This window comes from Hakea prostrata, chromosome 11 (assembly GCF_041222555.1).
Source record: "Hakea prostrata isolate BN-2017 chromosome 11, UWA_Hpros_2, whole genome shotgun sequence".
Classification (NCBI taxonomy): domain Eukaryota; kingdom Viridiplantae; phylum Streptophyta; class Magnoliopsida; order Proteales; family Proteaceae; genus Hakea; species Hakea prostrata.
The window spans coordinates 125523-151557 of NC_142610.1; the positions used below are offsets into that span (position 1 = coordinate 125523).

The following is a 26035-nucleotide window of genomic DNA, read 5'->3' on the forward strand; positions in this document are numbered from 1 at the left end:
TAGATAATCATGGTCGATCCGTTTTGGTCGGACCAGACTATGGTCGACCCAGGCCATGGTCGATCCCTTTATACAAATCAGCCATTATCAGGAAGGTCTAGACTTGCCAACAGATAAGGAACTAGCTCAATTAGAAAGACAGGTTTTGAGAGTGAAGCAATGAAACCCAACATAGAGAAAGAACCATGAAGTCTCCATGATGCTAATTTGTGGCAAAACACTGAAAGGCAAGACACAAACTTAAATCAATCAATTGATACTTCATAAAAAGAGTAATACACCAAATATATATCCACCTTCTTCACACTATCACAGTAACTTATATTGTTATTCAACATCGGAAATTAGTCAAAGGAGCATCAGGGCTTGGAAAACATCTTCAGAGGAAGCTGAGTCTTAGCAAAATATAAAATAATGGAAAAGGAGAAAAAAAGACTTTTGAGTCAAGAAATGTCCATTCATAGGCTTGACTTCAATTGCTATTAGTGTCTTCTATCTTGAGTTCATCTTCAGCAATCTGTGTTCTATTATGTTAGTTCCATTTTTATTAAAGATATATAGAGAGTCTACTTTATGGCTTTAGTGCACTCTGCAGCCTGCCCACACACAGGAGACCCCTTGTATCTGGAAGCCCTGCAGAGCTCCTGCACCCAAAGTCAAATGCACATCATACCATGTCTGTGAAATCCAAGTCTGGCCTTGGCTATGTCACTGGAAACAATCCATGTGAACTACTTGCTGCTACATCTGACCTTCAGCATTCCATCTCAGTGCTGGCTGGACAAGGGCGCACCCTTAGTTTGGGTCAGCTACAAGCGATTGTGGGATGAATTTTCTGCCTAGAAGTGGAATTGGACAGCAAGGAACTGGTCTACTATGATCTGAATCCAACCAAACTCCCAATACAGGTATCTCCCCATATTTAAATGACATTCAGTCATCTGCAACCAATTTGCAATATATTTCTCTCTTTGTCTACATCCACATGGAAAACATTATTGTATCGGATTTGGGTATTGATACGGATTGGTAGTATTGGAAGGATTTGCCCTCAAGTATCCTTCGAAAGTAGAATCGTCAAAGCCAAAGTCCAGATACACTATGGCAGGGCATTGACTCTGCTACTATTGATAAGAAAATACATCATCAACAATATTCCACACCACCAGTGCCCTAAAGGTTAATTGAAAAACATTGAACTTCAAATAGAGATGTTTTTGCAACACCCCTTATGATCACTAAATGATATAGACTAGCCATTGATAGAACTTCCACAAGTTGATTTAAATAAGGAAGTGGAACGATATGGTTGTTATAGCTTCCATCTGCAGGAACCTGAGTGGGAGACCATGGAGCCCTTTCTATGTAGGTGAAATAACAGCCCTGAGCAGCAGTTGTACTAGCATCACTACATAGAAATTTCAGCTTTTATGGCCCTCACTATAAGCATTGCGACCAAAATTCAAACATATTAGTTATTTCTTTACCAGATCGTCAAGAATGAACTAAAAAAATTGCGAGTGAAGAACTAGAAAATCAGGATCTGAATTCGTAGTCTAAACTGACTCTGCTTTAGATCTGGATTGACACCAAATCATCGTGTAGATCCCTAATGCTTAAATTCGGATCAGCAGGAATAGGATCTAGGACCTTGATTCTAGTGTGCACCCCAAAAACCGCAGATCAGATATAAAAAAAATAATAATAATAATAAATACACACCTCAAAAAGAAATGCCTTGTAAGAAACAAGTTGAGAAACTCAAAGCACCTTTATTATCATTACAAAATCGGTACAAATGTTTATTTGTGGTGGCAACTTACAATAGAAATAACAAGATTTATCTTCTGTTAGCCACTCAGCCACAGGAAAAAAAGGAGGAAAAAAAAATACAATCCACTTTATATGCACATCAGGTGTTTCTAGTTAAAATGCCGGTCTTCAAGTAGGCATCATACTGTTTTTTCACTTATAGCAGCCTTGGTTCATACTGGGATTGATCTCTCTTGAAAGGACGGTGATGATTGATACCACGAGGACTTCCTTTTGAAATTTTGATCATCATCATCATCATTATCACTACAGTCACCATTGAGGGTGCTTCTGCAGTCTCTCTGGCCACAAGACACAAGTGTTTCTGCCGAACACAACAGCTTTTTCTTCTTGTTGGGATCACCAGCCTCTCTGTGAAGCAGCTCCTTCTTGCTTAAATCTTGACCATCAAAGGTTGTACTAGATAACTCAATACTCTTCTGTTTCCTATCTGTTGCAGCCTTGCTATGCTTCTTGTAGGGATCACCAGCCTCTCTGTGAAGCAGCTCCTTCTTGCTTAAATCTTGTCCATCAAAGGTTGTACTAGATAACTCAATACTCTTCCGTTTCCTCTCTGTTGCAGCCTTGCTATGATGATGCTCATGATTTTGATATTGGAAGAGCCTCCGATCTTGCTCTGTACTAGACTTCTTAGTTTGGTGGAACTGATTGTTGTGGTGTGAATGCTCTGAAACCCCAAAACTACGACAATGGAACAACTCAAATAATAAGCAAGCAAGAAATGAAATTGCATCTTAAAAGGAAAAGCAACAATATCAGTACTTCTAAAGCTATAACAAGGATAACTGCAAAATAAATTATATCAGACTTGAAAGCTAACATATGTGGGACAATATGAATTGAGGGTTTAAAACAGCTCAACAATGAAAGTTCATGGGAACCTGTATATATTAATTGAATTGCACAATGGTTAGGTAAGAAAACAATTTTATAGATATAACTCTCCAGGTAAGAGAAACAGAATAAGGTTGTTTTTTCTGTTCATAGGAAGGCAAAATTTTGACAAGAAATCACATAATAAAACAGAGAGGAGGGACTGCTAAGTGACCAGCAGTATCATGAGTCTCCTCCCTTACAGGTTGTCTTTAAGACACCACTATAACTGATCAAAGTCCCAAAAGAAAATATCAGGTTGTAGGGATGTAAAATATTACTTTTACTAGCGATCATACCTTTGATGTGACAAAGAATCTGAAAGTCCAACAAGAGAACCTTGAAACATGGATCCTATAACCGGAACATTGAAGTCAGCAGCAGGATAACCAGAATGGGACATGGCACCATGATAATAAGCTAATCCATCCATTCCAAGTGGTATGTTTGCCCCATACTGACATGCATAAGGGTAAAATGGCATCGCACAGTCGCCGGGTATAAGATTTGGAGGGGTACTCCACTGGTGATACATATCTAGAACACATGAAACATTATTAAATACTGTCAGAACACATAAAACATGATTTAGATAAAACACAATAACCAGGGGCAATAAACTAACCATTAACTGGCAAGTGGGTTTTCTTTTTCTACTTCAGTATGTTGTCCTTTCGCAGATTCACTGGCCTATCGGTCCCTGCCTCCACAGATGATTGCGGAACATTGGTGATAGCATCTTCTTCATCTGTCATTGCTTTTATATATAATGCTTCATCCCTTTTTGGTGCTGATGTCCTATCTCCACTTGATGCAAAAGAAATAGTGGAAGATAAGACTTTGCACTGCTCATAATCAGTGGAGTCTGAACCTGAATAAAACAGCAACGTTCACATAACCATTTCTCTGTTATAATTTAACTAGAATTGCAAATTAGTGAAACACATACCTTGGATTTTCATGTGACCAGAATTTCCTAACAACCGGTCAATAGTTGCCCTAACAGTCAAATTTGGCAGAAGATCATCTGCAAGCACATTTGCAGCCCCACAAAAGCAAACAGATTTGGAAAGAATATGGTTCCGAATACCTGTTTGAAGTTCCATGTCAAAGTAGGCAAATTCAATCATATCAGAGAACCTAAATGGCAGAAAGAAAAGCAATGAATGAAGAATAAGGTAGCTTATCAGAAATTGAGAACACTTACATCTATCACAGAAGCTCGAAAAACAACACCTCCTCGTTAGCATGGCATCTACCATTACTTCCTTGCAAATAGGACAATGGAGTTCTGGTGGAAGTTTGGTGACAGATTTGGTGGAAGTCAACACTCCAATTTCCTTCTCAAAAGCAGCCCTATTTTACAACAGAGTAGTCAATCTCCATCCCTTTGAACAAGTAATAAACAGTCATGAAAAGCTAAGGAACAAGATGCATCATGTAAAACACACTTACTCATTCACAATGACAACTGGATGAGATGTGGGTTTCAATCTTTTAAAGTCATAGTTGGGGTCACCATTTGTAGGGCAATCATGTATAAAATGCCCTGCACAGTCAATAGAAAATAATGAATGAGTTTTATTTTACAAATAATCCATATATTCAAATGGAGGTTAAAGTTGAACCATAAAAAACATTAACATACCAGATATTTTGCATCTATGACATACATAGCCTTGTGGAGGTGTCATCTGATCCATCCCAGTCCGGCCTATTATAAACAGATCATAATACTAAGAATTCATACATTGAATAGCATTTATACAAAATAATGACAAATATTATTGACTAAACATTAATACATGGGAGATGGGAAAGTTACCATAACCCAAGCCTCCCATCGTCCTTCCACCTGTACCTCTTCCATTACCTCTACCAGAGGAGACATCCTTTTGAGTTTGCCTACACATCCAATTAAAAAATTCAGATGTTGGAAATCAGAAAAAAATATAAAACCGTAAAGAATACGTTAAGAAAAAGTTACTATAACTTGATCAGCCAATGAAACCCGTGTAGGAAGAACATCTCACCATTGCCAATTCAATGCGGGAGTATTAACTAGTGCCCTAATCCTGCTATCCTCATCGGTTTCACTTGGCAAGGGAACATCCACCATAGGGTTACTGCAAGAAGTTGGCAATACTTTTGGAATGTCATATATATCTTCACCAAAATCATCCCAATCCAGTTCCTCATGCTGCAATTTTAAATCAAGCAATTATTATATACGTCTACATTAATGGTGAAAAACATTTAATAATATAGCTAGAAATGCTTACAAGTTTCCCAATGGATGATCGTATCGTATCACAGCCCCCCTTTTCCTCCATGGACTTTGGCCTGCAATGTAAAATATAGAGCAATCATCTCACTGTTAATGATCAACCATCTTTGTCCTAGAGGCAGAAGTAGAAATAATCAAATAAAGATGGAGGTTTGTCAAGGCTATTGATGAGTCCTCATATTGTTTTATATTAATACTGACCAATGACAAAAATGATGAGTCAGTTTCATCAATCCTCAGTTCAATCTCTAAGTCTTCATATACGTAAGGTCTTTAATTGGGAACTTAGAAATAAAAAATAAAAACATATATATATATATATATATATATATATATAAGAAATAATGAAAGTTGGACCAAAGGCCTGAGAAATCGTACTTAGGTTTTTCAACAACAATATTCGGCATTCTATGCTTTCCAGGAGTCCGACGAACAATTACAGAGGTATATTTTGGTATCAACGTACTCTCCTCAAGATACTCTGAGAAATAATATAAAATAGAATGTGTTAACAACTAAACAACAGCTTGAAAAACTCCATGTAGAGTAGAGATGATCCAACTGGTCAAATGGCAACCATCAGAAATACAGCTTCACAAGCCCTACTAACCGATCTAACATAATTACGAACCATCTAAATAGAATCTATACTCTGAAAACGTCTACTGGTAAAAATGGATAACTCATAAAACTCTTAAATTTCTCACGTTTCACGAACCCAATTATTCGTGGGATCCGGAATTGGGATTCTACAGGCTTAGGTGAAAGGATCCAACCATAGAAGAATAAAAGATCTAACATCTAAAACCCAGAGAAACACATTGATTATGATGATAACAAAAAAAAAAAAAAAACCCTAGAAAGATCGTATGCACAAATTAATTAATAGTGATTCGCAGAAACAGAGGGCAAACCTTCATTGTTCCTAGGGTTTTCAAGAATGAGATGAGAGTTCCACCATGACAACCGATGGACTTCACTTATTTTTCCCTTTAAATTCGAAACGGATATGAAATCCCCTAATATGGGAATCGATGAATAATCTCTCGCACTCTTAAACTTGTAGTATACACCAGTCATACTTGCTTTGCTTCTATTAATATCTCGTTGTTTGCTACTTTCTCTAAATTCCTGTTAACACTTTCAATTGCTCAGAAGAAGGAAATCGCACAGAGAAACAAATAATCTTCGTTCAATATTTTGAGAGAGAATTACAGATACTTTTAATCTAACCTCTCTTTCTTCGACTTTTTCTTTTTCAAAATTTCAACAACCTCCAACTAAAAATACAGATACAACGAGGACTAATACACAGAAACTCCAAGAAACTGCAGCGATATTGACGATTAAGATACGGTTGCCTGGACGATCTTCCGCGGAGAAAGACAAATAATCATAAACACTCTTCGATCAACGAAACTTGTTGGAGAACTTCTGTGACGAATCGAATCGTCGAATCGTCGAATCGTATCACGATCTCCCGTCTTTGAACTCTTATCAGCAACAATAAGAACGAAAATCTTCTAAAGCGTGAACAGCCGAACAAATTGGTGTTGATCTCTTCGTGGAGAACAAAAGACGAAAAGCAATTGATAGAGGAAACTTGCTAGGGCTTGCAAACTCCCAAACTCCCAAAACGCTGATAGGCTTTCTTCGTCGAATGACGGATATATTGAGAAGTAACGTGCATCCCAAGCAATGAAACCGCCGCGTTTTTTCAAATTTTGAAAAGAAAAAGTATAAACGGTTGAAATAAAATCCTAATTATATTGGAAGTCGAGCGTGTTCGTAAATCGTAATTAAGTAGAATCCTAAGTCCTAACTGGATTCGGAATAAAATTATATCTTAACCCGTATTTTTCAAATAATTACTACTGGTAAGTGGTAACCAAAATATTCAATTTTTTCGGATAAAGTACCCTAAATATTCGAATTAGGTTTAAGGAAAATTTTAAGGACATCCTAAGGTAAGGGGTTAACTTAATTGATGGACATTAACATTTTATAACTAAGATGTTAAGTATTCAATTCTTCTTGGTGCCACTAACATGTAAATATTGTTCTTTGTAGTAGGCATAATTATTTTTTTCGTCTTCTTTTGTTTATTTATATTTAGCAGCATGTCAAGGTAAACCTTGGGTGTAGTTATTTATCGGCGAACCCAAATAGTACAAATTGTTTACCGGAATACGCACTTTTTCTATTGATCCAGTTTAATTCGCGCCTTTAACACATAAGAATAAATATTGTAAATAATTATGGCCAAATAGAACCATTAGCAAATAATTCGACCTCATTTTAATAGTGTCAAAAAGGGCAAAAAAATCATTATATTTCACTCTTCCCGAGGGGCTCTCCATTACCGCAAGGGGGTGCAAGTGATTCTTCCCGAGGGGCTCTCCATTACCGCAAGGGGGGTGTAAGTGGTTCTTCCCGAGGGGCTCTCCATTACCGCAAGGGGGGTGTAAGTGGTTCTTCCCGAGGGGCTCTCCATTACCCCGAGGGGGTGTAGGTGGTTCTTCCTGAGGGGCTCTCCATTACGAGGGGGTGTAAGTAATTCTTCCCGATGGGCTCTCCATTACCCTGAGGGGGCTCTCGGATTGACTATCCTCCACAACACTCATTGAAACGGATGTTTCCTACCTGGTCGGGGCTCCACATACCTTAAGTCGGGATAAGAGCCGACTGGCTTTGTCAAGGCGTAACACACGCTGGACTAATATAGCAACCGTTCTCGATGAAGAAGGTCAACCCAGTCACTGATCGAGCGGGACCAACTACATGGAGGCATAATCTCAGGAGAAACAACAGCCTCCGTCGGGTAGACTTGCCAAATACATAAAATGTAACACTTACAGTATAAGAAGAGGGACATACCCCTTCGGTAAGCATCCAATACATTCTAAGCATAGTCTTGTGTAATTCTTGTATGAGATTTTAGTATGTTCACTGTCTGACTTAGCCATCGGAGGCAGTTGCCCGGTATTCTATCCAGCCCACATCTAACCCTTTTTGCAGGACTCATCGTCTTCGGCTTGAAGGGAGGCTTAGTCGGGAGAAGCATCAGTATAACTATTATGCATCAGTTTGGCACCGTCTGTGGGAACGACAGCTTCCAAGTCATGGTGAGACGAGCAAACAATGGGCGTACTCGATAGGAAACCGCTGGGTATGACCATCACCAGGACGATCAAACACATCAAGAAGAAGGGGTCGAACGCTCGACCCAAGTGGAGCAGGATCCTCCCGAGGACAACCTGGTTCGATAACTATTACGCATCATTTTTTTGTTTTGCATTTTGGTGGAAATCTTCGAGTATCTGGTCAGATTCGGCATGTAAGTGACAACAAATTAGTATCTGGATCATATTCCCATAACCCAAAGTCAAGATTGCTTTTGACAATAAAATGAGATAATTGTTTGACATACAATACCAATCAGTTCTTCTGGGCATATTTTTGGGATCCAAGAAATGATGATAGTAAATTTTTTGACAAGGATGTTTCCAAAATATTTACTTTACAGAGTATTTTTATTTTTTTTATTTTATGCATCTCAATAACTGACTGGAGTAGGTTTTTCCAGGTCAAAAATGGGAGAAATCAAAGATTGATTTGATACTAGCTATTTTTGGGTTCCTATTTCTTGCACAGATTATATGCTCTCTTGTGAAGCCTGTCATGGCTTTAGCTTGATGAATGAACTGTCCCAGTGTTGTCAAAATGCCTAACTCACAAGCACCTACTAAAGTAAAACTCAATGTTTTTTATCTGGAGCAGTCAATTTTTACTGATTCCTTCTAGGTGTGTGTGTGAGTGTGTTTTTAGCTGAGAGGCTTTTCTGATTCCAGGATGTCAGGGTACTACTGTGATCCACCGACCATTGTGCCAGCCGCATGGCCTGCCTTTTTGGTCGGTGAATGGTGACCATAAAATTTGAGATATATGCACAGTTACCATGAAAAAAAAATTGAAAAGGATATGGTGGCTATGTACAGAATCGAACAATATTTAATGGTGCTTGTCAATATTAGGCATCATATGGTATGAGGATGATAGCATAGTATACCATTTTGTCTTTCCATCTTCATTTATTCTCATTTGTGTACTTACTTGTTGTCTTTAGTTGCAGTCATCCTATTGCAACTTCTGGCCTAAATTTCATGCTCCTTTGCCTTATTTAAACTCAAAATGGGGGTCAATAATCGATATGATGGCCAGATTTGTTCATTTGTTTGTTATATCAGAACCTATGACCAATCTTTGTCAATGTCATAGCTACCTTAAATTTCATGCTCCTTTGCCTTATTTTGTACTTTTATATGTTTTAGAATGTATAGACATTCTGGAAAAAAATTTCGCGTCTGTAAAGTTCTTGGAGCTCTGTACTTAAATGTGGATTGCACTCTTTGTCTAGGACCTGCTTATATGCTTATATGCTTATATAGTGTCACCTGTTTCACCACCCACTTGTATATTACCCAATTAAGAGTTTTACCCTAGTGCTTTGATTCGTCTCTTGATTTCATGCAGGCATTCCTTGAGCAGTATATGGTTAATAACAGTTCACCAGTTACCCCGGTGACACCATCTATCTGGTTCTGAGGTGCATTGGGCAAGTCAGTGGGCGAGCGCTTCAGTTTTCCATTTAATTGTCTCTTGATCGGAGTCAGAACTTAAAACGCCCGTTGGTTATTCCATTCAAAGGGCAGGGTGCTGCAAGTGCTGTTACATGGCACTACATACACAAATCAGGGATAGGCTACGAATACTTTGCTGACAGTAACCTTGTTAAACCCCCAGCTTGCAAGCTAAAGATGCAAACTTGGCAAAGAAGTTTTCGGAATTTTAACATGAGTTTGATCAACTGATGTTCATTGGTTCACTTATTAAGGGTACGAAGAGAATGATGTTGGTCCTATACCAAATCTTGGTCTAGTCCATTTCTATAAGCAGTTCTCATTATCAGCTATCTGAGCCTAACAACTCTAGGAATGAGATTGTCAGTGATGGCAGAGCTGGGCCTAGTCATTGTTGTTCATTACCTTTAATCTATAACCAATAAATGAAAAATAAAAATGAAAATAAAAAAGAAGATAAATCAGAACCCAGTATTGTATGTGTTTTTTGGGTCTTCTTTCCAAGGTTCAAAATGTCAGCCAAAAATCACGTGTCGGTGGCTGGCAACACCACTGACATGGCGACATTTTGCCAATATTTTGACGACTTTTTGCAGTGGAATTCCATAAAATTGTTGGGAATCTTGTTGCTAGCCTGCTGCTTCACCTGAAACTAAAGAGAGAGAGGGGGGGGGGGAGAGAGAGAGAGTGTAACAATCCCCGTAATTCTAGCCCAGGGTTTGTATTGCAGGTCTGATAACGCGAAGGTCCAGCCAGAATAAGTTGTAGAGTATCCGGATTGATCCATACCTTGAGTACATGGATTTGGATTCTGTTGATGAAGAACCTGCTTTGCTTGGAATCCGAAGAAGAACCCATAGAAACCTTGATGAACTAGGAAAGTGGATCATCAGTCAGAGTAATGATGCATTTGAAGATGTTTGGAATCAAGGTAAGATCACCCACACATGTTGTATAGGGTTAGGCTTGAGCTGGGGATCAACCCCTTGAGCAAAGTAGTACTGGAAAGTACTAGGGGACGGTTGCTTAAGGCGGTTGATTGGTCAATCAACCGCCCCAAGCGACCGCTAGGTCTGCTTGCAGGGTTTTAACCCTGATTTTCACCCAGTCTCATATATATAACAAATCCCGACCTTTTCACTCGTTATTCTATTCAGGATTGCTGTTGTGGAAGGTTAGGAGGCAAAGAACACGTGCTGGAAGGTGAGAGAAGCGTGATTGGTGAAGAAGATCCAATCCTTCGTTTGTTTAGCACATCAATCGGAGGTAGTTTGATCTCACACTCTCTATATTCTTTTCTCATCTCTTTGAATGATGTAGATCCAACCTCCTTGGGTTGGTGGTGAGTTAACTGTATTAGTTATATTCTCCATCTGTGATCTTGGTTAGATCATGTCCGAAAACGGATCTTTCCATTCGAATAAAGGATAGACCTAATTGAAGGAGATGATTTGAATATTGAATCATTAGAATTCTAAGGTTTTGTTTCGTGCTTGTGTTGTAGGCTCCTTAAGGATGAAATTCGGATTTAGATCATCCCAAAATTGACTTAAAATTGGGAGATCAAAAGTCGGAATTTTGGACTTAGAAGTAATCTGGAACAAGGTGGTCGCTTGACCAACCAACTGCCCCAAGCGATCGGCTGGGTCACAGTAGCTTTGTGGGGTTGGTTATTGCTTTGATTTGATTCATGTCTTCAATGTATCTTTGCAACTCTATTCTAGGTAATCTATGAGGTTCTCTGGACTTTCATATTAAGAGGTTTAAGTGCAATTTCAATAGTTTATACGTTTCTACAAGTAAGGACACACTCTTATATATATATGATGATATGCTCTACGATAAACTGTTTGATTTCGTATATATATCATTGCTTTTATAACTTGTTTTAGTTGTATAATTCAATGATTAGTAGTCGAATATATGCTGTAAATGATGTTTATATTTACTTTATTACTTTGTGATATAAAATGAATGATTATGTAATAATAGTTGGTGATGTGATGTAATTGTAATGGAATTAGTGTCCATTTGGATATCCATTACTTGGGATATCAGAGGCTTTGGTTTGGGACACTGCTTACTGATGCCCCCAGCACTATCATTGTCACATCTACCTAGCCGGTACCCCATCGGGCATACCAGGGTATGTGATCCACAGTCCTGAAGATCAAGTATCGAGCAACCATGCCTCCCACATACGCGATAACACAATCATGAACGATAATAATCATGGTTTAAGCATATAATAAAGAATCATGAATAAGATAAAATAGATAATCTGAGTGCGGGATAAAGATGATACCAATATATATAGAATCCAAAAGGAAAGAAAGAGAGTGATCAAAAGTCACTTCCTCATACGGCAGCAGAAAGTAGCAAATCTAGTTAAGTTACAGAACCAACTTCTAAAGAGTATATCAAGAAGATTAAATTATAGATCTGGTCTTAATAAGAATTCAAAATGTAACATTAAACAAATGTTTCTTCGGTCACATAAAACACATCCTCATAAGTATAAATATCCGAAGTCCAGTATAGCTGCTCCAACACTAATGTCTGGCTAATCCTGGTGTGCAGCATAGTCCTCTTTGGTACCCTCACAATAATCTTCATAGAAGCCACTTCCCTGAAGGTAGTGTGGCTCATCATATGGTGCTTCAAAGGACGTGCCATCGGACTCTTCAAATCCTGTGGAATAGTATAACAAAGCAAATGCACAGAAAGGAATGAGTTCAAAGGAACTCAGCAAGGTAGTTAATCCATAATACATAAACCATATGATACAAGTCATAACATGATGCAAATGATATGGGACAGATGATGCAATTATGATTCTAACTCTACATATGCTAGTCTCTATGGTAGACATGCTTTAAATCATAGCACCATACTTCCTTGGGTAGGTCTCAAAATCGCTCTTCCCTCAACCATCAGGTATCTCAGGTTCTCCGGTGTGAATTGGGTGCTGCATCCATCTCGAACAATTCCATGGCTGGGGTTTAGGTCACCATTCTCTCACATCACCATTGGTATAAGTATTGGCGCATGTCACGGTAAAGCCTAGCCCAATGCAAGTCATCTACTCAGTCATAGCATGTTAGATCCAAATATGTCCATTCCTTGCCCCGAGCGATCCTTTCCGGTATCCTTCACACTAGAGTCACGGATATTACTCACCGGACTCATCAACCCCATTGGTCATCCACAAGTAGTAGACGGGAAGCTCTCATGTCCTCTCACGGATATGACTCACCGATCTTCGAGCGCCTGTGAGCCTAAGTCTGACTATTTGCAACCCTACCAACAATGGCCCCTTTCGGGTATCTGTAATATGATCTATGTCCTCTCATGGGTTGGTTACCGGTCTTAAGTGCCCATCAAACCATACTACTACCACGGGTCGTTTGGTCTCAATACCCTTCCGATTCGGGTCTGATATGATAAGGACATCTTAGCCATACACCTAGACAAGTCCTATATATGTCATCCAATAATTCGAGAAAGTGTCGAGGGACACCTTCGGAGAACATCCCATACTATTCCCTCCGATGTCCAAGGACAGAAATGTCAATAGGACATTCCTCAATCCCAAATTATACTTATCCAATCACATTCTCAATTCATCATATCACACATACATGATACATCATCATATTGAAAGTCATATCATAATATCACATAATTCAAGTGTAATGTAAATAACAATAATTAAATAGACATGACATACAAGATAATTAAACATGTTACTACTGTTAAAAGACAACTACAATAGTCATATGATGTCTAAATAGAATTGATAAGCAAAGCATATCAAGTTGCCAATCATCATTGAATAACACATAGTCCATGTCATATAAGTATAACTGTCCTTACCTTAATCGAATCGGGAATAATAGCAAATACCACTTAGAATAGTCCCCAACTTAGAGCTTGAACCCTAGACAACATATATGCAACATTAGAGAAGGAAACAATCAAATCAGAGATCAAACGGAGCGAAACGACCAAATGTTGAGTTGCTGTTTTCCTTTGGTCGACTAACTGGTCAACTGACCAGTCGACCAAGAGGACCAGTAATGGGCAGCATAGGGAAATTGGGCCCGAAACCGATCTTCCGGGTCTCGGATCGATCCGAAACTTGGAGGGAATGATCATAGCAATATAAGGACACTATACAATGAAAATTATCATGATCCAATGGTCCAATTAGGAATACCCAAATTGAAACCCTATGTTCTGTATGCTAAACATCAAGAATTGAAATGGAATTTGTTGCAATGGCAAGGAATGATGGGGAATCAGCTAAGGAAGTGATATGAACTATACTAGAATCATAAACCAATAGTAAATCAGACCTAGCATGCATCTACACATCAGTTTAGATCAATAAGATAAGTTGGAATGACAAGAATCATAGAAATGCAATGCTATTGATTGTATTGAATGCATAGCATAGCAAGAATGAAAAGAAATTAATGGAGATGAAAGGGGAAACACATGGCTAAGTGTTTGCAAGGTTGCAGCACTTCAGCCATAGTCTCAATAGTGAGAAAGAGTGGAGGAAAGAGTAGATTAGAGAATGAGAGAGAGAAATCATACCTTGAGGAAGTGAATGAACAGGGAATGCAATGATTGAGACCAAGAATCTTCACCAACTTTAAGAGAGGACTTTGGGAAGCTCACTCCTCAAGCTCTAGAGTGCCAATGATTAGCTTAGGCTTCTATTCACGAGTTCCCATAAAGTAGGGTTAAAATAATAGAGAATTTTGTGATATTCGGATTTATTAATCTGCTGGTCGACTGACTGGTTGACTGGCCAGTTGACCAATCCTGAACAACAACTTTAGTCAGGGAAATGGAAGGCCAGACTGATCCAAATTGAGTTGGGTTTTCTCCTACAAGTCAATCAACAAGTCTAGAATAGATAAATACCTTCAGAACGAGATCGGAAGTGCATCCCGTACTTCAACTATGCTCCCCCCGTCTAAGTGCAGTTTCTCACTGAACACTGACAGTGTATCCAAGTAAGGGGCATCACTGTCAATATCCATAGGCTCTGAGTCATACACCGAATCTTTGACTATGAGGGCCCACAAGTCTCTTCTTCCACTACTCTGGGTCTTCGGTCCTACAAACACCAATGGATCTGGGTCAGGGTCAGGGTTAGGAAAGGGCTGGATTTCACAATCATGATTATTGGATGACATACCTAGGGAGTCTAGATTGCATGGCTAGGTACTATACATGCCACTACCCTTTCAGTAGGGGAATTGAAGACTAATGACCAGTGATAATAGTAACGTGACTCTGTTTCATCCTACAACAACAACCAATCCGTGTGGAGATTCAGTGGTCCACTGTTGATCATGCATTATGAGGGGTCCTGAGAGCATCCACCCCAACGGTAGGGTTGCATATGTTAGGGTTTGGGCTCATGGACATCCATGGAGCGGCCAAGAGTTGTGAGGGGTCCTGAGAGCATCCACCCCAACGATATGTGGATGACCATAGGGTTAGGGAATGGAGTCCAACAGCAGTAAGCCATCTGTGAGGGTTCTCATTCCTAAGTAGGGAAGGATACCTGAACCGAGTTGGTTGGTGCCACGGAGGAAGTATCTGGACTACCTGTAGTAACTAGTATGTCATTATATGACCCTGCATTGAATTAGAAACCCCGACATGCGTTAGTACTCATGCCAATGGTCGTGGTGACAGAGTGTGGACCTAAACCCCAGCCATGGTTGATTGACGAGGACTGAACCCCTTTTCCCGGGATCCCAAAAGAGGTAACTAGTTCATGTGGGATTAGAGTGACTAGACCTACCCAAAGGAGGGTTGGTGTTATACCTTAAAGCATGTCAACCATTAGAGACTTGCATAGTTAGATTCTAGTTGCATCCATATATTTGTATAACATTCTTTATACATGTGTTTACCTTGATACACTGCCGATATGTATATGAGATGTGTTTTCCTTACTGAGTTCGTTAGAACTCATTCCTTTCTTTGTATGTTAAGTTGTATTATACAGACAGGTATATTGGACCAGGAGAAGTTCCGTATGACTGGAGCAACTCCTGGGAAAAGGATGTGGTGGCGTCAGTGGGTGACGGAGATGTATATCATGAAGCCTCCTGCGGATGCATGGAGTACGCTTATAGCACCCATTGACGGCATAAGGAGGTAGATCGCTCAACATTTTGAGAAATCTTTGGAGCAAAGCTGGATAGCTCTACAAATTGCTACAATTGAGGAAAAGACTTTAGCCCAAGAGCAAGCTACAAGAATAAAACTGAAATAGATTAATTTTTGCTTCCGCTGAACTCAATAAATTTTGGAACTTGATTTATTTATTTCCATTTCTTTGATTTATCCCTTTGGTATTTGGACTCCTGTAATCTTTTTATTTAATTAATTGAACATACTCTTGCTCTTGATTATTATTACTTGCATTTATTGTTATTGATGATAAAACCGTGAATCATGTGACAGATCGCACCCACGGGTTGTTGAGCAGGACTGATACCAGTGGGTGGGGTGTGACAGAGAGTGAACAAAGATCGTAGAGACGGCAAAGTGCGGGAGAGAGAGAGAGAGATACTAGAGAAAAGAGGTAGCAGATGTATTTGTGGACCCACAGTGGTGGAGAAGAGTTGCAGTGGTAAGGCATTTCCATTGTTGGAGTTGGAGAAGGTGAAGAAGAAAGCTTCAAACCATGGTTCTCTTCCTCTCTTCTGGCATTCAACAGCACCTGCAGCAGTAGAATTCACACCGCAAATAGCATAAGTTTCGATTTTTACTGATATTTTGTTTCACTAGTTCAGCGATTTTCCAGCGACTTTTAGTTGTTGTCATTTCAATGCTTGGTTTTGTGTCGCCTTTGAGCAATATTCCAATTTTTCGCTGAAATGTCATAATATACCTTGCTCCTTTGTTCGTTGTTTTCATTGTTTTGTGCAGAGATTGCACAAGGTCATGCTAAAGAACCTTGGATCCAATGTTAAATGAGAAGAAAGTGTTGAGTGGTGGCATGCTGTTAAGCTGTTAAAAGTCTTTCTTCTTCTTCTTATTCAAATTTATTCTTCAAACAACTTTGTGAATTTGATAGAATCCAAAACAACTAATTTGAAAGGAGTTAATTCAAGATAAATCCAATCTATGGGGTTTCAAATGTTCAAATATAAGATTTCAAATTAGTTCTTTTAGGGCAAGTTTGGTTACTTGAGTTTGGAGATTTCAAAAATTTAGTGATTTCAAATTTATGGAGTCATGGTTCATAAAATGAACTGTTTGGTTAGCCTAAATCTTTGGAATGGAATATGTAGATTCATCTTTAAAAAAAAAATCTATGGAGAGTGATGGTTCAAATGTTTGACGTTTTTATAGTAGGGATGAAATCTCTATATTTCGCCTTATACCCATAAATCTACAGATTCCCGTTTTTAGTGTAAAAAGGTGAATCCTTAGATTTCATGAATTTTGTGATTCACACAACCAAACGATTATAAATCTCCCATTAGTGAATCCAGAGATTTCAAATCTCTAGATTCATGTAACCAAATAGGCCCTTAGTCTTTCTAATTCTTATTCAAATTCATTCTTCAAACTACTTTTTGAATTTGATAGTAGAAAACTACATACAAGGCTATATATCGTCAACACAAGGCAATATATTGCCATGTCGCTCGTAGGTGACATGAAAACCCCACCCAAAATGATATATTCCTTAAGTCGACGATATAGCATCGAGAAGTCAGCAATATATCGTGGTGATCTGGCTGATATTTGCGATCGGTAGGTACCTGTCCTGGTCTCGAACATTTGAACGGGAACTCTAATCACCATTCCCGTGACAATTGCCGCTAGAGCTAGAAGGAGCTTTGGCCATGACTGTAGAAAACCTTGATTGAAAAAACCTAATTCCAGTAATGCCACAATAATAGATTTGAGGTACAGATGAAAGATATGGAGAACAGAAATGAAGGAAGAGCAAAGGACAGAGTGAAAGCCGGGAAGGTATATAGAGAAAAAGAGGAGGGAGGCAAGGAGATGAAAACAACAAACTTGAGAGAGAAAGCTTTGTATTTGGGGTGCACGGAGAAGGGAATCGATGGCTTCTTTCCTGCTTCAAAGATAGGATCGGATGTTGGGGAAGAGAGGAAGAAGGAGACATTCAAGATGAGAAGTTAAGATTTTCTTTTTCTTTATCCCTAGGCATCGCCATCGTTCTACTCGTCCACCTCCAAGGAAAGCAAGGTAGTACCAGCAAACCCTGGGACGACATCGTCTTGAACGACGCTGTGTGGAGTGAGCGACAAGATCAAGCCTCCATGGCGGTTGTGGTTCCGTCATGGCAGATTGTTTCACTCCCCATTTGAAAATCTCTCTCTCTCTCTCTCTGCAAAAATCATCTCCAGTGAAGAAGATTCTCTTTCTCTCTGCTTCTCTCTCTACAAAAATCATCTCCAATGAAGATGATTTTAAGTTTTAACCCTTTTAAATGTCGGCAATATTTCACTGACATTTAGGGATTTTAGTGGTTTTGCCGGCTGCCAACATCCGAATTTGGACCAATTTTTCAAACCTTGGTTAGAACTCCGATCCTAATTTGGGTTAGTCTCACAAGGGATTTATTTTATGCAATTGATCAGATATCACTTGTGCAGGTTATAATTCATATCCGATCATTTACAATACATTGCAATCAATTTAGATCCTCACAGGCTGCAAATATGGACTCAAGTTTACCTCTAAACTTAACCTTAGACCTGGGTAGTTATCACAAAATAAGTACAAAATAATTGAATATAATTGGTTAAACTAAATACAACCAAGATTACCTTGTACAAAATTGTAACTTTATTTAGTTAATTTTAATATAATAATAATTCAAACATAATTTTTTAGTTTTTGGTGGAATGAGAGGAGATGGAGGAAAGAGAAACTCCGGAGAAAGATGGTGCGCCTAAGGCATCAGTGTTTCTGTGTTTGCAACCTTCGGAAAAGGCTGCTAGTGGCTTCACTCAGATGGTGGATGGTGGTAGATCTTTTGCAGGGGTGGTAGGGACTTTGATTATGTCTGAGATCCATTCCCTTCCATTTCCTATGCAGGCAAGGATCTTATCGGCATATTGTTATTCCTCAAACTGAGTACGAGCTGCAGCGTACTCAATTTCGTTTCTCCTTGATTGGGAAGGTAAACTTTCGTCAGACGACAATGGATGCTCTACGTGATCTGGCATCAAAATCTTGGAAACTGAATCAAGGAGTTTTTTACATTCTTTGGGAAGGGTTTCGTGATTTTTCAATTTAGATGTGAGGAGGACTTGACGGAAGTTTGGAGACGAGGTGTCTGGAATACTGGCAATCAACTGATTCGTTTCCAACGTTGGTGACCGGATTTTAACATTCATGCTCCCCAACCTTCTGCCAAACTGGTTTGGATTCGCTTCCCTAATCTTCCTCTTGAATACTGGCACGCCAAGGTATTACTCTCTATTGCCAAGACGGTAGGTCGTCCAGTTTCCTTAGATCGTCGTACTCGTCTAGGTTCTGTGGGTCATTACACTAGAATTCTGGTGGAATTAGAATTGGAAGCAGAGTGAGTGCCTGAAGTTCAAATAGAACGCCTTGAACCTGATTCTACACGTGTTTTAAGTTTTCTTCAAAAGGTGATTTATGAGGATGCTATTCAGAGATGGTTTCGATGTAATCGAGAAGGCCATTTGGGCCAAAATTGCACTATTAATGTTCCTTATACAAAAGAGAAGCATGTTCCTCAAAAATTGGCACATGAAGATGATATTCAGAATGAAGGTTCTACTTCTATTAGGACTGCAAAGTCGCTGGAGGTTGAGGGTGAAAGAAATTTGTCCTCTTTAGTGGTTCATCTGGCTTTAGTGGAGGCAGGTTTTGGTGGATTCTATGTCGGCCAATGGGAATTTAGATAATTCCTCTTTAAATCCAGAGTTATCTGCTAATGAGGTTTCGGATTTGGGTAAGGATTCTTCTCCGAATCAGTCTTCTTCGTCTCTTACCCAGGACAACGACCCTTTTGAAATTCAAAAAATCCTTGATGCGGGAAAGAGTTCTAAACTACTTGGAAACCCTAATTTGAGGAGTTATAAAGTGGGCCCCAAAGATGAATTGGGGGTTAGTGGTTCGGCCAACAATTTTGAATTTAAAAAATTCTTAGATTAAAATTCTTAGATGCGGCTAAGAGTTCTAAATCAATTGGTAACTTTCCTCTGGGGAGTTCAATAGTGGGACCTATAGATAAGAATGAAGTTTGTGGTTCGACAAATACATGTGAATTTCAAAAAGTCCTTGCTGCGGGGTAAGAGTTCTACTCACATTGGTAACCTTCATTTGGGGAGTTCTCATGTGGCCCCGAAGATGAATTTGAGGTTAGTGGTTCGGCCAACATTTTTGAATTTCAAAAATCCTTAGATGCAGATAAGAATTCTAAATCAGTTGGTGAATTTCCTTTGGAGAATTCACTAGTGGGACCAGATAAGAATGAAGTTTGTGGTTCGGCCAATTCATTTGAATTTCAAAAAGTCCTTGCGTAAGAGTTCTTATCAAATTGGAAACTTTCTTTGGGGTGTTCATTGGTGGGACCCGAAGCTGAGAAGGTAATTAAAAATTTGGCCAATGAAGGAATGTGTTTAAGAGGGAGCTCAATGGGGGCTGATGTGGCAACTAGGGAGGATGATTTGGAATCTAGTGAGACCCATCAGAGTTCGGCCAGGCTGGAAAGTGATAGAACGCTGCAATTGGAAGTTGTTTTTCCACGTCGAAAGCCTGGTCGTCCTAAGAAGGCTCATGCAGTGAGGAAAGTGTTAACAAGTAAAAATGGTTCTATGGCAAAGGAATTTGAGAAAGTAGATGCAGCTTTAGAGAAAGTATCTACAGTAAATAAGAGCCTCTCATTGGGAGAGGACAATGTTGCTATGTAACTGTTACTATGAAGCTTTTCTTTTGGAATATTCGCGGCATTGGTAATGCATCTGGGAGGAGGGCTCTTAAACTTTTGTTAATGACTCATCAACCAGACATTTTGTGTGTCACTGAACCAAAAGTGGATGTTAGTAAGTGTCCAGTTCTAATGGTTAATAGTTATCAAATGTGAGTAGGAACCAGTGAGGAAAGGTGTATTGGGGGCAACTGTTGTTGCGGGTGAGCGAGGTTGGTTCCTCTTAAGGTTCTAATTGCTGTATTTTTTTTTTCTTTTTCTTCTTCGCTTTATAAAATGACCCTTTTAGCAAAATAATACTTCAAAATTGTAGTTCATAATAGGGAAAATTTCAAGAACACTCCAAAAATATATCAAGTTAGCAAAGACACTTAAAATGGCATAATAGTACAATCAGTTAATAGATACAATTAAGTCATTATTAGATAATTTATAATTCCTGAATTGTCCTTAATGTCTTGTAACTTTACAGTATTACCTTTTGGCCAAAAAAAAATAAAAAAATACAGTGTTACCCTTAAGGGATAATATTAAATCAATATCTTAACATCCAAATTACATTCTCCTCCTTTTGGCATTTTCACTTTTCTTTTCCTTTTTTGCAAATCAGGCAAACGCTGTCGGAAAGGGTGTTGATCCATAATGGTTTACTTGTAGTGGCTATTTCTGTGACCTCTTCCACTTGATTTCCATTTACGATGCCGCTCTTGGATAGCCAACAACACTCCTACCACTCAACATTACAAGAAGATAAAAATAGAGAAAAACCTCAATGCCAGAAAATTCAGTATTTAGACAAGTAAAGCCGTTGAGTTGAGTTGTACAATTTTGAAACCATAATTTGACTTGCCTTGGAGCAAGACCTAATTGCTTGCTCAATTGCTGTTGCTGCCTCTCTTTCTCATAAGGGTGTGGTGATTCATTAAATAGGTTGTAATTACCAATGCAAATGAATTGATAAGTCTCAATCTCTCATTATTTATCCATTAAAAACCAAAAAATACTTTAGAATAATTCAATATTTAGTATTTTTGCAATCAAAACTATTATATACTCTACGACACGATAAATCGAGTTGACTTTGTGTCAATCAATTTATGCAAGAGAATGGCAGTTTAAATTTTGTATAGAAGGGAAACAAAAAGGAGAAATAAAGAAAAGTCCTGAACCTTTTTTTTTCCTGCTAAAAGGGTCATTTGTATTAAAAAGCGAAAAGAAAATTAACAAACATACTATCAAGGTGCCATCCCTCAAACCCACAACATCAGTTGCCCCCAAATACACCCAACCTCATTGGATCCAACTCATATAATCATAGATAATGAATCAAAATCTGAAACGAGAGCGACCAGTAGCCTCTGAATCAAGTTCTCTCCTTATCAATGCTATCCAGGGTATATTAATATCAGTTTGCTCTAACCTTCTTATTTTCCCTTGGGCGACTAGGCTTTCCACGAAGAGAGCCACCCTCCACTTGATCAGGAAGAGAGCTTGAAGAAAGAACTACTTTCAAAAGCTACTGCTCATCCATACTCGAGTGAACAACCAAAGAAAGCCTTCCAAACCATCCGAATTTTGTTGGGCTCCACACAATCCCACTTGATGCTCAACTAATGGATCATTATCTACAATCAATTTTTGCTGGGAGTCCACCCTACTTAAAGGAGTTGTAATTAATTTCGAATTCAATTCTTTATTCAAATTTTTTTTGAATTTGAAAAGAACCCGTTCCAAGTGAGAGAGAAAGACTAGTAGATGAGAGCTTACCCGAATTTTGCTGGACCAACAGATCATTTGTATTATTTTTAATATAACAAAATATGTTTCATTTTATTGGATTTGTAAGTGCGGAAAACATTCCTTTATTTATTTTAGGAAAGTGTATTATTATATAGTCCCACATTGGAAACCGAGGTGTCGGAATCCAGGTTAATTAATAGGTACCACCTATTAACTTTAACTTATAATAATGAGACACGCCAGTGTGTGAGTGAGGACGGTATACCGTTCGAGCGTGCACGCGCACGCGAGGCGTGGGCTGTGGGTGTTTGTGGCGCACGCACTTAGCACGCTTGCATTGCTTCGAGCGAGATCAGATCTAAACCATGTGTTATGATCAACGGTAGATCTAGGGCTATGGAAGTAGATCCATAAATATTGTTTTGATGGTTCAATATGGACCGTTAGATCGTGCGGTCGAAGTATCTGACCGCTCATATCTGAACGTCAGCATTCGTGTCCCTACAGAGAGGTGCACCCATACGAACAGAGTCATGAACTGTTCAGTAGAGGCACCTCAATGCCTATAAATCCGTCTAGCTTCACAATAGCAGAACAAGAGAGAAAATCCCGAAATCTTCTCTGTTCTTGAGTTTTGCGAGTGCTTAGCAAAACTTGAGAGATTCAACTCGAAGTTGGGCTTCTTTGTATCCTGGGAGACGGTTCGCAGTACCTCATAGCACCTTGATGTGAGGGCGAATTACATCTTAAGGAAAGCGACGTGTAACATGCCTAGAAGTTCCAGCTCAAATACTGTGATCCCTTTTCCGTTTTTTTTAATAGATCATTAATTCCATCTGAATTTTGTTGGGTCCCACTTGTTCCAGCAGAGCAATCCACGCTAGTTGAAGGAGTTGTAACCAACTTCAAATTCAATTTCGAATTTTTCTTCGCCAACAAATTTGCTGGGCACATGGTCCCACTTGATGCTCAACCAACTGATCAAGATCTCCATTCAAATTTTGTTGGGCCCCGAATGGTCCCACTTGATTCTCAACCAACTGATCATTAACTCCATTCAAATTTTGATGGACCCCACTTGTTCCAACAAAGCAGTCCACGCTACTTGAAAGACTTGTAACCAACTTCGAATTCAATTCCTTGTTCAAAATCTTTTGAATTTGAAAAAGGATCCATTCCAAGAGAGAGAATGATCAAAGGAGGAATTCTTACCCGACTCAACTACCACCTCAAAAGGAACCACTCTATTGGATTTGAGTTTTGAATTCAAATTAGAAATTGAATCAACCGAATCTTCATTGGATGAATCCGCTGAATCCTCCAAACCTGCCTCCTCTAAAGCCACACGGATGGGTTGTTGAAGTGAACTAGGAGTATACATTTGCACACCTACATTAGGAATCCCATCCACAGTAGGAATTTCTGCTAGAACGCTTGAAGGCTGCACCTGCAACTCATCCACCTTAGAAGAGAACTTACAATGAAGACCCAAATGGCCTTCCCGATTACACAAAGAACTCCGCTGAATACCATCCTCAAAAATCACCTTCTGAAGAAAACTAACTCAAACAGTCCCTGGTTCAAGACACTTGATCTGAACCTCATTCGCACAAACAACATCAACCTCCAATTTGATCAAAACTCTTGCATAGTGACCAACAAATCCTTGACGAGTACATCTATTAAGAGAAACAGGGCGACCCACAGACTTTGCAATCAAAAGAAGCACTTTCTCATGCCAATACTCAAGAGGTAAATCAAGGAAACGAACCCAGACCAACATACCCAGACCAACCTACTCGCAAGCTGAGGAGAATGGATATTAAAATCTGGCTGCCATTGCTGAAAACGAATGTATTGCTTACCCACATTTCAGAATCCTCTGCGCCACACCTCAGTCATATCTACCTCACTATGAAACTGAAAGATGATAAACCCTTTCCCCAAGGAATACAAGATCACCCCCTTAGACAATTTCCAAGTGCCCCTAGGAATCTTTTGCAATTCCTCCATGGTTGTGCTGCGAAAATTTGCTCGTCCAATCAAAGAAAACTGGAATTGATTTCGTTGTAATTCGTATTCCTGTTGTGGGATTATAATCCTACAAAACTTTCCCGGCTATATAGGAGATGGGAGGGAATCAATCTCAAGTAGCACCGAGGTCCCCACAACTCTTGCATAAGAAATTTTCCCACCTACAGTGGAACCAACACCATTGACATGCACTTCAGGAGGCTTCAACCACAAGAAGACAGATTCCCTAGGCACCCCCAAATTCCCTACCCCCTTAGACAATTTCCAAGTGCCCCTAGGAATCTTTCGCAATTCCTCCATGGTTGTGATGCGAAAATTTGCTCGTCCAATCAAAGAAAACTGGAATTGATTTCGTTGTAATTCGTATTTCCTTTGTAGGATTATAATCCTACAAAACTTTCTCGGCTGTATAGGAGATGGGAGGGAATCAATCTCAGGTAGCACCGAGGTCCCCACAACTCTTGCATAAGAAATTTTCCCACCTACAGTGGAACCAACACCATTGACATGCACTTCAGGAGGCTTCAACCGCAAGAAGATAGATTCCCTAGGCACCCCCGAATTCCCTACCCCCTTAAGACAATTTCCAAGTGCCCCTAGGAATCTTTCGCAATTCCTCCATGGTTGTGATGCGAAAATTTGCTCGTCCAATCAAGAAAACTGGAATTGATTTCGTTGTAATTCGTATTTCTGTTGTAGGATTATAATCCTACAAAACTTTCTCGGCTGTATAGGAGATGGGAGGGAATCAATCTCAGGTAACACCGAGGTCCCCACAACTCTTGCATAAGAAATTTTCCCACATACAGTGGAACCAACATCATTGACATGCACTTCAGGAGGCTTGAACCGCAAGAAGACAGATTCCCTAGGCACCCCCGAATTCCCTAGAGCTTTGTTCTCCTCCATATTTCCTCACCATCAATCTTGATCTGATTTCTATCAATTACAAAACGATTCTGTTCTAGATTCTCATTTAGGATTGGTAAGGCATTGACCCCCACAACCATGAAGCAAAAAATAAGTTTGAACATTTTTTTAAAATTTTCCATTGCCGGGAATTGAACCCGGGTCTCCTGGGTGAAAGCCAGATATCCTAACCACTGGACGACAATGGATGTATAAACAAATTTTAACTAAAACATTTGTAATATAAAAAATATTTATAAAAAATTAAATTATGGCAGATGATAAAATGAATTTGAAGGCAATTAAGATATTAATGCTTACATTTTCCTTATTTGCTCAGTCGAATGTCTATGATACTTCTTTCTCTTCTTATTCAAGTGTTTATCATCATCTGTCTTGTATTGCATTTACATCACAGTCTTCATCAGATCTTCCAAGACCAATATTCAAGAAGTGAAAACGTTGGAAGAAAAAGGGTAAAGGGTATATTGGTCTTTTTTAAATGATAATATATAGAATAGGATAAATTTTCAATTTAATTTTAGTACATAAATACTATCAAGGATATATTTATCTTTTCCTTTTAATTCACTTACCATTTTGGTGGAAAAGGGGGCAGTTGCCAATTCAAAAAGACATTTTGTAGTATCTCTACTAACTTGATATATTACTTGATATATTTTGGGGGTGTTTGTGACTTCTGCTTCTTATTTTGAGGTGTTCCTGAAAAATTTCTTAATA

The 26035-nt window shown here is 39.0% G+C and overlaps 1 non-coding gene and 1 pseudogene across 1 annotated transcript; both read right to left on the reverse strand.

Annotated features, from left to right (window-relative positions):
* Positions 1-1985: 1985 nt before the first annotated feature.
* Positions 1986-7397, reverse strand: LOC148999485 (E3 ubiquitin ligase PQT3-like; annotated as a pseudogene).
* An 18034-nt stretch (positions 7398-25431) lies between these two features.
* On the reverse strand, positions 25432-25503 carry TRNAE-UUC (transfer RNA glutamic acid (anticodon UUC)). The gene has a single exon. It is a non-coding gene; the product is annotated as a tRNA-Glu (tRNA).
* Positions 25504-26035: the final 532 nt, after the last annotated feature.